General features: G+C 39.5%; 1 protein-coding gene across 3 annotated transcripts in view; it reads left to right on the top strand.

Annotated features, from left to right (window-relative positions):
• Nucleotides 1-12,459, top strand: part of DLGAP1 (DLG associated protein 1) — a 5,750,587-nt gene that overhangs the window by 3,562,957 nt on the left and 2,175,171 nt on the right. Inside the window, exon 1 of one of the 3 annotated variants that reach the window (XM_044065574.1) lies at nt 1,467-1,540. The exons of the other annotated variants lie outside the window; for them this stretch is intronic. The gene's annotated coding sequence lies outside the window, so the exon portion shown is untranslated. Of the gene's footprint in view, nt 1-1,466; nt 1,541-12,459 lie in introns of those variants that run through there. 3 annotated transcript variants of the gene reach the window in all.

Genomic DNA, 12,459 nt, shown 5'->3' with positions numbered 1-12,459 from the left:
GGGTCTAATGTGATGAGTTAGAGCTACTCTATTCTTTTTGGGATACCATAAAAATGTTATTAAACATGAGTTTATTTCTTTAAGAATGCATCTTTTAAGAATTAACTGTATTGCTGATGCTACATATAGTATTTTTGGCAATAAGACCATTTTTATTAATTGCAATCTGTCTTCAAAAGTTAATATAATTTTGTTCCACTTTTCTATATATTTTTTTATTATTTCAATAATGTTTTTATAATTTATTAATATTGTTTTGTTTACATTTTTGTATAACACTATTCCTAAATAATTTAGTGTAAGTTCTTGTTTACCTATAATGGATTTATCTGTAACTTGTAGTTCTTTTTTCTTATTTAAAAATAGAAATTTTGATTTTGATCTATTAAAGTGTATACCTGAAATATTATAAAATTTCTCCATTACTTCTTCTAGCTCTCCTAATGACTCTCTGGAGTTTGATAGGATTAATAAAATATCAGCAAAAAGCACTATTTTAGATATGTACTGTTCATAGACTTCTATTCTTTTTATTCTTGGATTATTGCATATTATTTCTGCAAGTATTTCTATAGCCAAAGCAAATAAAACAGGAGAAAGGGGGCATCCTTGTTTAGTACCTTTTGCTATACGGATAGATTCTGAGGTGAAAGGACCTAATTTAATGTAGGCTAAGTTATTAATATATATGTTTTTAGTAATAAGGAAATTCAAATAGATATTCCCAGTTGAGGGAATCAAAGGCTTTTTTATGTCTAATTCGATTACAAGTGTTCCTCTATCTTCTTTATTCACATAATCTATAAGAGTAAGTATCCTTTTAATATTATCATGTGTGTGTCTGTTATATAAAAAATCTAGTTTGATCATTATTAATTGTATTTGAAAGTGGGATTTTCATTCTGTTAGCTAGGATTGACATGAATATTTTGTAATTATTATTCAGTAATGATATAGGTCTGTATGAGATGCAAAGGTCTGATGGTTTATTATCTTTTAGAATTGGTGTTATGAGAGAATATTTCCGTGAGAGGGGTATTTTTGCTTCTGACTGGACTTCTAGCAAAGTTTTATGAAAAAGGGAGATTACTGTTGAAGGGAAGAGTTTGTAAATTTCTGTAATTATACCATCTATCCCTGGAGCTTTGTTAGATTTACTTTCTTTTATCTTGTCAACAATTTCTTTGTAGGATATAGGCTTTTGAAGGTCTAGTTTTAAGTTTTCAGGATTTTTTTTTATATTGATAAGGTTTGTATCTACATTTAATTTGTTGGTATCTAAATCTTCTTTTTTGAAGTGTTCCATATAATGGAACCGAAATGCTTCAAGGATGTCTCCTATATCTGATACTTTTTTCCCTTTCTTTTCGTGATATATACTACCAATGTTATTTGCTTTAGATTGTATTTTAATTCTTGTAGGTAAGTTATGTAGATATCTGGGGAGGTGGCTAATGAGTTTATTTTTATTTTTTTCCTAGGCTAGACAAGTTTGGGGAAGTAACAGTGCCTATCTGTTGTTTTTCCCAGCGACCACGAGGTGAGTCCTTTAAGGTTATAAGAATAGGTTACGTTTGGTCTAGTATCTGTTAATATTAACATAGAAGTTTTATTAAAAATAAAAAAAAAAGTATTTCCTTGGTTCTATTTATGCTGCAGGTGAACGGTAATTTATTAAGTCAAGGTTGTCAAGTGGTTTATCGATTTGCAGTAAATCCATATTAGTGAGTGGGCAATACATATAGGCAGTTAGCACAGCTTTGTTCTGTGAGATTACTAGTGAGCTTGTTAAGTTTGTTTGTCCTTTGTCTCTCACCACTTCATATGGCAAAAGTGTGTGGGGGGGGGTAAAAATGTTATATAAAACAAGGAGGAAGGGTCAAATAAGGGGTATTGTTGATTAAGATGGTAACAGATTTAAGGAATTTCAGTAAGCTTCATCTGACATTCCTTGTTTTCCAGTAAGGTTTCACTTTGAAACCTTTCACTTATTCTCTTGTTCTTCCCTCCCCTATTAGGATAGTTATAAAAAGGTCTACCAAATAGTTATAAAAAATTACTAGAAGAAGTGTTAAAGCGTAGGTTTTTAAATAGCTGGGAGCTGGTTGGTTTTAAACACTTACGCAGTCTTTATTCTCGGTAGAACTTCAGTGAAAGTTATTTTCTGCTAGTTATGATCTTTACCTCAGAAGAGGTATTTCCTGTCACAGAGCCAGTACTAATAGTATGTTTCTCCGCTACCCCCCCCCCCTTTCTCTCAGAAGACATTTTATACATTGTTATCATCACCTTATATTGTGCTACCTGCTTTTTGTCTTGAGCATTAGTCGAACAGTTGCTAGATTCAAGCCAGGGATGATATTTTTGTAAATGATATCATAATGCAGAGAATGTCTGACAGCTTGAATTAGGAACTGGTGTTCTTATTATTTGTGCAGTAGGGTTTTGTTAACAAAAAAATAAAAAAGAATAAAGAGAAAGGAGACATAAGAGCAGAGTTTGTGAGGAAAGTAGGTGTTCTGTAGCTTTGTGGCTTGGCAAGTTTTACATTTGCATCTGTGTAGTAGAACACATTTAAAATGTTAAATAGCAATAATAAAAGAAAGTCAAGGTGCAGGAAAGAAAGCGGGCAGTATTTGTTCCCATCATCATGCATGTTGTGATGCGGGGCAGTATTTGTAGCCATCCTCATGTACTGCTTTGATAGATAGCTTTACATGTTTTGCTCCTGCTGTGAATTGTGTGGTTTAACAAATAGTTTGTCTTTGGATGTACAGGTTCTGAGTTTGATACTATTTTATGTCCCTCTTTTTCTTCTGTGGTTCACCTGGAGTGTGTGTTGCTTTGCCTTTCAAGTGCTGTGACCTCGCATATAGCTGGAAGGTAATGAGTTCAAATATTTATAATGCACTAAAGAAAATAGATTGGTAATTAGCTTTACAAGAACAGCATCTCTCTTTGGCCATGAGAATTTTAGCTATGTCTTGCTGTTAGCCTACTTGGTAGCTGATAAACTGACGGGGTTACAGTTTTTGCAGTGTCAGTGATAAAATCCATGATGACTACCAGCAGCTAAAAGTATTTAAAAAAGGGAATAGAATGACTAGAAATGTAGAAAGCCTCAGAGGGTTATTTTGAGTGGTTCTTGCTAACAGATGGAGTAGGTTTTATACTGGTCATTGTACTATTGTGAGATGAATTTAACAAGGTGGTTTGAGAACAGATTTTGTTGAATATGGGGCCCAATACAGAAATAAAAAAAAAAGAATTAAGATATGAACACCCAGGATCTGTTTTGGTAGATATTAAGCACAGACTAGAATGGGCAAGGTTTGCTATGCCAGCTAGAGGTAACTAATCTCAGCCACAAGAGGATTTATGTTTTAACTGGTTATATTTAGTTTTACTGGTTAATATTTTTTTCTTTCCAATGATGGGCAACAGGTCATTACAGTTTCTATGACTAAGAGACCAGCATAAGAAGTACTGGAGCCACCAGCCAGTGTTGGATGGTAGCAGTTCAGCAAAGAGAACGAAGTGCAGAGAGTGCAAGGGATGTCTGAAGTATAGATGATTGACCCTAACTCAGACTCTCAAAAAGGTGTGCATCATCAGTGAGAGCAAAGTCATGATGTACAGCATTTGGAGAGAGTTGTGGGTCATGATTAGTTAGATGGGTGTACATTGCAGCCTTGGAGCAGGAATGCCCCACACATCCCCAGTTATGTAACTGTGACAATTGGCAGGCGGGGTGTTTGTACTATATGGCTGTCATTATAAAAAGGGACCTCACCACATCCTTCCAGTTCATATCATCTCATCATTATGAAGGCTTCCCACCCTCAGGGTGGTGTGTGCGGTTATATTATGACCAAAAATTTTGGAGGCATCATGCAAGCAATAAGGATGCAAGATGGGGAAGAGCATCATGTATATACATGGTTGAGTATGATGATAGATATGCTTAGGTTTCTTGATATCCCAGTGATGAATGAAGGAAGGAATAAGGTTAAGCCACACTGGTACTTTGATAAGGGTTAGTGCTCCTGGGCAGACTCTTTTTAACCAATCTTGTTCCTTTTGTGGGAAGGGTCACCCAGCTACTAAATGTTGGTCTAAAGAATGCCAGCTGACAACCATGGGATCAGGCAAGGTAGAAAGACAAATGCCAACTGAGTGTTTGGAGCAAGTTAAATAGAGCAGTGAGGCAGCAGGGAGATCATGGCTTAATTTCGCTCAGAGGTCAGCATTGTAGGTAGTCCAGTCAACTCTCCATTTAAGGCTGACATGCTTCCTTTATTGTTGCAAGATTACACAAATAAGGCAGCCAGGGATGAATTTGTCTTAGTCTTTACTTCTGATTTTTTGTCAAAAACTTCAGCTTCCTCCTCCTCCTCCTATATTTGTAAGACTCTAACCTGAACTACAGGAAAGGAGCAGATGAGACCTCTCAGCTATCCTATTTTGGAGGAATGTTTCTAATTTTAGATCTTATTTAACCTTGCACATGATGTCCCTCTTTTCAGAGGTATGTCCCTATTTTCAGGCATAATTTACCCCTTCACACAATTTTCTGAATCCTCTTCATCACATGTGATTTTTGAATCTGTCACGGAAAACAACATTGCATGTCCAACATAGTAGTGACATCAATAATTTAAAGAAAGAGTTTGAACATCTTACATTTCCCTTTTTCTGAAACAAAAATAAATGAGCTTATATAGTAAAATTTTGCAATACAGTTCATTAAAGTCTATAGATTCTTTAACGTGCATATATTTTTCTATCATTTTAGTCGCCCTCCGTTTTAACCATCTCTGTGAATAGTATCTCACATTCTTACTGGAAGCAAGAAGTGTGTTATGCTATTTGGTACTCATATTTTATGCTAATTAGATAACCACATTTTTTATTTGGATGCTCCTACTTTTGAAGGGCCTTTGTTCCTATTTTCAGTGTCTAGAGGTTGAGGGGAATGTAGCAGATTCTTCAGGATTTAATTGAGAAAGAAGTTTTGACATGCCAGATGATGGGTCCTTTTCAGACTCCTCACTTTTCAGATTTTAGAATACCCAGTGGGATTAGGACCATAAAGATCACAAGGGAGCACAGACTGATACACCCCAAGGGTATCTGTTATTTGCTGGATATAGAGGCCATTTTTCCCTTCAGGCTGTTGACTGGTGCATTTTAGGGATTCATTTGGGCTTCCCAGTAGCCTGTACAATATCTGAAATGTTTGAGCTGTAATGGTTTTGGTAACAGACAACACACACACACACACACACACACACACACACACACACACACACACACACACACACACACACACACACACACACACACACACACACACACACACACACACACACACACACACACACACACACACACACAAACAGAGTTCAGGTGATGGAAGCAATGCAGCCTTCTTTCTCAGTGGAACTTAAGTTATTGGAACTTTTAAGACTACTTAATTTTGCTTGTATGGCAGTTACCCTGTATAGGGTACTGAGCAGATCTGTTGCTAATGTGCTAGGGGGAGGCAAGCAGAAATATCACTGGGTTAGAGTGACCAACCACTCATGTCAAGGAAGATCTAAATGTTTGGGAAGTACTTTTGTCCAACTTTAATGGTGTGCCTTTGTGGCAGGAGTAATGGTTTTCTGATTTGTTTTTGTATTTGTTCAGAGGTGTGACTGTAGGACAGGCATTGGAGCCTTTTGCCAAGGATGGTGATTTTCAAAGCCCTGGCCAGCAAATAATTTTCCATGTAGATGACCAAGGGGGTGGTTCATATTACCTCTAAGAAGTCATCAAAGTCTATCTGTGTGCAATTATTTTTAAGGGTTTTTAGTTGGCACAGCTTAAAATGAATTTATAACCTAAAGGCAAGCATGTTGCAGTAAAACACACTTTACCAGATACATTTTCTCATTTACAGGTCCCATTGCTTTATCAATTTTGTCCAGCTGTTTAAGCAAAACCTACAGCTGTCTCCTCCTGAGAATGGTTGACTGGAAAAGAATGATTACTCAACTCATATGTAAATCAAGGAGTGATAGCACAAGGCATATGGGACGAGTTTATATGCTTTTCAGAGTTTTTGTGCAGGACTACCCCCTCAGGAGGCCACATTTTCCCCCTGTGTATCGGTTCATTTTGTATGGTCTAGGTGCTGCTAAAGGGAGGTGTTTAGGACCAGTTGCATCCACTTGGCAACTCTCAGTGTTAGATACAGAGTTTTGATGAGACAGATTTTATAAAATGTTGACTCAGTAGGATCCTAAATGGTTGGGCAAGGGGTTGGGGCAGAGTCAGAGTTTCTTGGAGACCCATAGCAAAAAAAAAAAGTTATTACAAGCAGTTTTCTTATGGTTACACAGGACTCCAGAGTGCTGATGCCTTACTGGTTAGGTAATTGCTTTTATCCCTCTCTTGGCAAGACATGACGTTCACCCCTAAATCATTTGCTCTATGCAGGGTCTAGAACTCCTGTAGGGAATAAGGGTCAGGAAGTTTGGTTGGATCAGTACTCCCTCTCCCTTTTATGCCCGGCTCATTGGTTTCGTACCATTTGCAGAACTTTCCATTCTCATTGTCCACAAGACTTTGTTTCTAAGTTACCCTCTGGCTGGTTTATAGTACCTAAGGATGCTGATGAGTGATTGAGGAATACATTGGCGAATCCAAATATGCCCTTGGTTGGGTAATTTCACATTTCTTTTGCACAGGCAGGGAATCTGACTTGGATAGTGAGGGCAAACATGAGCAGGTTATAAAGAGGGTTGGGCATTGGTCCTCTGCTTCATTCTAAATCGCATGTGTTAATACTTTTGTGCTTCTGTTAACTGGTGTGAGGATAGCTATTAAGGATGACTTCATTATATGTTGATTGATGTTGTATAACGTTGGGACTTTATGAATCAGGATTCCATTTTCTTTGTTGATGGTGTTCACTGTTCTCAGTTTGTTTAGATATATTCAATGTAAATGTAGCTTTATTTGTTCAGTCCAAAGTTGACCCAATGTTTCATGCCAATTTATATTAAAAAAGTATGTAATAAGTTATATTAAGGTGGAAAAGGGGTTATTCTTTGGACCTGATCTGATAACGTTTGTAATTGTATGTTCTCTGAGCTTTCATTTTGTAGATAGTGTGTCATAAAGCAATTAATGGGTTTCTGTTATGTGTGTTACCTACATGTCAGCTGACTTCATGATATATGACCAAGAAACAGGAAGAACAGGCTGTGAATTAGCCTGGTGGGTGATTGCAGGATGTCCTGCCCTCTTAACCCCCCCCAATAATTTGGGCCAATCGATGGTTGTTTGGTGGAGAGCGAGTGTACAAGTACACTGTTCATCACTTGGAGGGATGCTGCCTGTCAGGGGCATGGTAGTGAATGCAGCCTGGTCTAGTGCCATCTGGTGATGGTATTTGAATATGCTTGACAACTGAATATGGCATTTGCATGTTAAATGGTTAACTGGTTATATGCTTGATAAAGCTTTGGTCACAATGGCAATATGACCTGTGACATCTCAACTATCCCTGTATAGACTGGGAATCCTACACAAATTCTAATGCACAAGCCTAGCATTTCCTAAACTTTGTTAATACCAACATCCTGAAACAATTGATCCATTCTCCTACCAGGGTTACAAATATCCCTGACCTTGTACTCACGGACATTGGGAAGCAATGTTCCCCATTCAGTGTAATGACTTCACCCATCAGATCGGACCATAAGACAGTATTGCTTGAAATAAAAATTAAACCTGGGGATCCAGTGAAACAAAAAACTTTTAGTAACTATTCCAAGGCTAAAGTCTCTCTACTAAGTGAGAACTTGGCTAAATTCCAAGCACCTCCAAACCCAGTAAACAGCATAGCCTATGCTGAGCTGTTTACAAAATCTGTGTACAGCCATATTGATAGCTGTATAGAGCAAGCTGTGCTCACTCATATTAAAAATAAGACAAACTCAAAAGGCAAGCCATCCTGGTATAATCACAATATAGATTGGCTATACAACAAATGAAAAAATTTTGGCCAAGTGTAGGAGGAACAAAACTCTACATACTAAAAGCTCCATGACCAATCTAAACAGGTAGCTAAGAGGGTTAATTAACATTTAAAAGGCTAATTTAAAAAAAAAAAACTTCTCAGACAAAGGACAACCACAAAGCTTTCTACATGTATGTCTATAACCTCAGGAGAAATATGCAACAATGCACAGGACTTATTGTGACTGGCATCACCAACACTGAAACATAGCCCATCGCCAACCTTTTGGCTGATGAAAGGAAACACTGCATACCACAATCCCCCCAACCAACACTATGGAACAGGTCATCAATGCACTTTCCAAGGCCAAAAACACTGCATTGATGGGCCTCGATAACATCCCAGGATGCTTAATAAATATCATGAAATATGATCTCTCTGGTCCACTTGAATCAGTTTTAAAATGGAATCTACAGTCAGATTTTGTACCCAAGGAATGGAGGAGGTCAAAATAGGTGAGGCCAACTCCACCAAGAGGCCAGTCACTAGCGAAGCCCACAGTGCTTGGTACTGTGTCCATTCCATTTTAGCATCTGTTTCTCTGAAATGGAAACAAATGCTGAAGGTTTATTAAGTTTGCAGATGATTGCAAGCTGGCGGTTAACATCAACTCCCCATGAGACACTAACATTCTTCATGAAGGCTTGTCTCTGTTTAACAGATGGTGCCAAAGCCATGGTCTTAAACTCAATGCTACGAAATGTATGATTATACCCTTTGGTATGTCAGCCATCCTGGCTAATTACCATGTTGATAATATGCCCCTAAGAGTGGTCAGGGATCTAGGTACACACATAGACAGTAGCATTACCTTTGACTACCATAGGAAATCCTTTTATGTTGTGTAACTTATAAGTAAGGACATGGCATCTAGGTCCAAAGAAGTCATTATCCCACTGTATTCTGCCCTTATCAGACCAATCGTAGAGTACAATGGTCTCTTCAATATGTACCTGACCAGGCATATGCACAGCTAGAGTGACCACAGAGGTCCCTTACATAAAGAATAAAAGCTGTAGCAAACCTGCCTTACACAGAGAACCTTAAAGCCCTTTCCCTGTACTCAGTCTCTTATAGATTGCTGAGGTGTGTTCTATGCCTGGCATACAAGGCGTCCACAAAACCCACACTTATGAATCTCCTGCATATTCATAATTCAAACGGTACCTGAAATACAATGTCTAGAGACCTGAATTTTGTTTGTGGCTTAAACAAAACATGCTGGAGAGACAGATATATGTCCCAGAGACTGCCCCTTCTATGGAACAGGCTTTCCATCCATGGGAATTTGAGTTTGTCTATTATCCAATTTAAGTGCAACCTAGACTAATGGATGGCGAATAGGAAATTTACACTGGGCCTGGCACCCATATTCCTTATGGACAGAGGTTGCTTATAAATGCCTGGCTCTCAATGTCCTATTTGAATATAGGACATCATTATTCTTTTGGGAAATCTTGGCTAGGCTTAGAAAGGACCCCCCCAGGTCATTAGCCTAGTAAAAATCTATGAATCTATAAGTATATGTGTCTTTTCTTGGCATAAGACTCAGACAAATTGCACCCTCTTCACTTGTGTAAAACATAAATAAATATAAGCATATATACATTTACATATGTAAATAGGTTAGCATACAGTGATTCTAAAATACCATGATGAGAAATGGACTAAAATAAGTCATGCTGAGGGATCATTTCTAGAACATTCCTGTTAGGGATCAAAAGTTATCTCTATCACTAAATATATTAAGCCCAAGGACTGATACTAATGAGATGAAAAACCCATCAAAGGGATGATAGAAGATAAAAGCAGACATAATTATGCAAGTATAAATTAGGTTAAGAGACATATTGCAACTATTTAAAAAAGTCAGCTGTGAGGAGTAACATCAGAGAGGATGCTGCTGTGAATGATTGTGCTGAGTCATTCTGGAAGATGGCATCTCTCAAGGAAAAGGTAAAAAGAGAGCATAAGAGAGAAAATGGGCTGGATTCAAGAAGGCTTGCACGGAGTCTTAGAGTAGAGTAAGGCTCCATGCAGCCAATATGTCCGCCGAGCGATCCAGGAACAGCTGGTCGGGGCGTGCAACTGAGTTCTCCAAACTATTCCACACGGACAGGGCTGGGATATGCAAATTACCTGAATTACAGGCGAAAGCTATGCAAATGAGGTAAATTTGCGATCCAGGAAACCCGAATAACTGAGTACGCTTCTGCATATAGCAAAACGGAGCCGTGTCAGCTGGAAAAAAGCATGCATTTACAGGAGGAAGCATGACAATGGCCAAAAATATGGCTATTGGCAACGGGAAGTGATGCAAATTAAAAATAAAATAACTTTTTTTTATCCCGATCTCCGGGGTTTAACCATAGCGCAGCGCCCTAGAAGATTAATAATTAAGATCCACAAATGTGGATTTTATAGCTAAAATGAATTTACAATGCAATGGAATGGCAGGCTGAAGACAACATGGCCACCAAGTAGAGGTTGCTAAGGGAGGAAGCTCAGTCTAAGATGTAACTAAGCATTAGTAGGCAATCCTATGCAAATGAGAGTTAGGATAGTGAATCGCAAGTTTGCATAGCAAATGAGCTAAGTCAGTGGAGTGTAGGAGTAGGATAAGGGGAGTAACAGAGTAGAAGATAGGCGACATCACGAGGGGGGTATGTATGAAAGGAGTGAAGCTCATTGGAGCAGAGTGTCATGTGTCAGCTTACATTTACATAATAGTGAAAGAGGTGTGTCAACAGATAGGCTAGGTACTGTCAAGAAATCAAAGGTGTATGCTGTGGATAACACCAAAGTTTCTTGCTGAGCATGCATGCGCACGTGTGCACGCCAGTAAACCCGAGTAAGACAGTGTGCGCACGTGTAAGCGTGTGTGCATGCATGTAGGCTTGAGTAAGCATATGTAAGGCTGTGTAAACAGTTGTAAGCGCGTTTGCACCGGTCTGCGCGCGTTTTAAGAAGAATAAGCAAGCTTTAGTCTGTGTAAGCATGTGTGCGCATGTGTTTGCTGCTGTGCACGTGTTTGCACTTGTGTGCGCGGCGCTCCCCCCCCCCCTGAGGAAAAAGTAAGGAAAAAGGAAGCACACCAAATAGTTGAAGTTACCAGGGAGTACTAGCAGAGCTAGCAGATGAAAACAATCAGAATCAAGCAATTACCCAGGCAGAAAACTAGCCCAGCACAGCCCAGCACTTAAAACTCTGCAAACAACAGTCCATTATGTTTCTCTCAAGAGACACTGCAACACTGCAGTAAGCTAATAGAAGTGAAAACTGAAAAGGCTTCACTGAGACAAAAAATGTTAGAGGCTGCCATTGCTGTTATAAGACGACATATGCAACATGCTGAGGGTGGTGATAATGCAAATGCTGCTGGGCAACCCACAGTGAGGAGATGGAGAAGAGTGTACAGGCCCAGGGTTACCTACCAGGAACTACATGAGCTGGAGATAGTGGAGCGCTATAGAGTGGACAGAGACCTCTTGCAGCAAATAGTTGAGCTGTGCAGGCCACGCCTCACACACAGAACCAACAGAGGGGAACCCATCCCAGTGGAAACTAAGGTATGTGTTGGCCTAAGAATATTAGCAACATTTACCTTCCAGAGACCAACTGATGATATGATGGGGATATCACAGGCATCAGCATCCAGGGTACTGCACCAGTTCATGGATGCCATGTCAGCACATGTCAGTGATCATGTATATTTCCCCAATTCCCATGAGGTATTGGCCAGCAATATGCGTTTCTTCCAGAAAATAGCGGAATACCCTGAGGTAGTGGGTGCAATAGACTGCACGCACATACGCATCAAAGCACCAGCCGCTGAGCGGGGTAGGGTCTACTTCAACCGCAAGGGCTTCCCCTCCATCAACTGCCAGGTCACGTGTGATGCCCAGGGCTTAATACTGAATGTGTGTGCTGGCTGCCCTGGAAGCTACCATGATTCCCATATCTGGCATCTGATGCAGCTGTACCAGCCATTTGCCAATGGGGACATCCCACATGGTCACCTAGTGGGGGATGCTGGCTATGCACTAGAGCCATGGCTGATGACACCCATCAGAAACACACACACACCTGAACAGGAACTCCATAATGAGGCACACGCACAAACACGAAATGTAATCGAGCATGTGTTTGGGCTGCTCAAGTCACAGTTCCGGTGCCTGGACACATCTGGTGGAGCCTTGCAGTACTCAGCAACTACATGTACCCAAATTGTCATGGTATGTGCTATGCTACATAATATGATTTTGCAAAAACAGCTGCAGCAGGACCAGCATAGTCCTGGGCCAAACAGCCCCCCACCATTGTTAAGGCCATCACAGGCAGAGCGTGACTCGGAGGAGGGACAACCTGAGCCTGCCCCAGTAGGCAGA

This window comes from Protopterus annectens, chromosome 3.part0, assembly GCF_019279795.1.
Source record: "Protopterus annectens isolate FY-2018-M chromosome 3.part0, PAN1.0, whole genome shotgun sequence".
NCBI classification, from domain to species: Eukaryota; Metazoa; Chordata; order Ceratodontiformes; family Protopteridae; genus Protopterus; species Protopterus annectens.
This window is presented reverse-complemented; position numbering and strand designations above follow the sequence as displayed.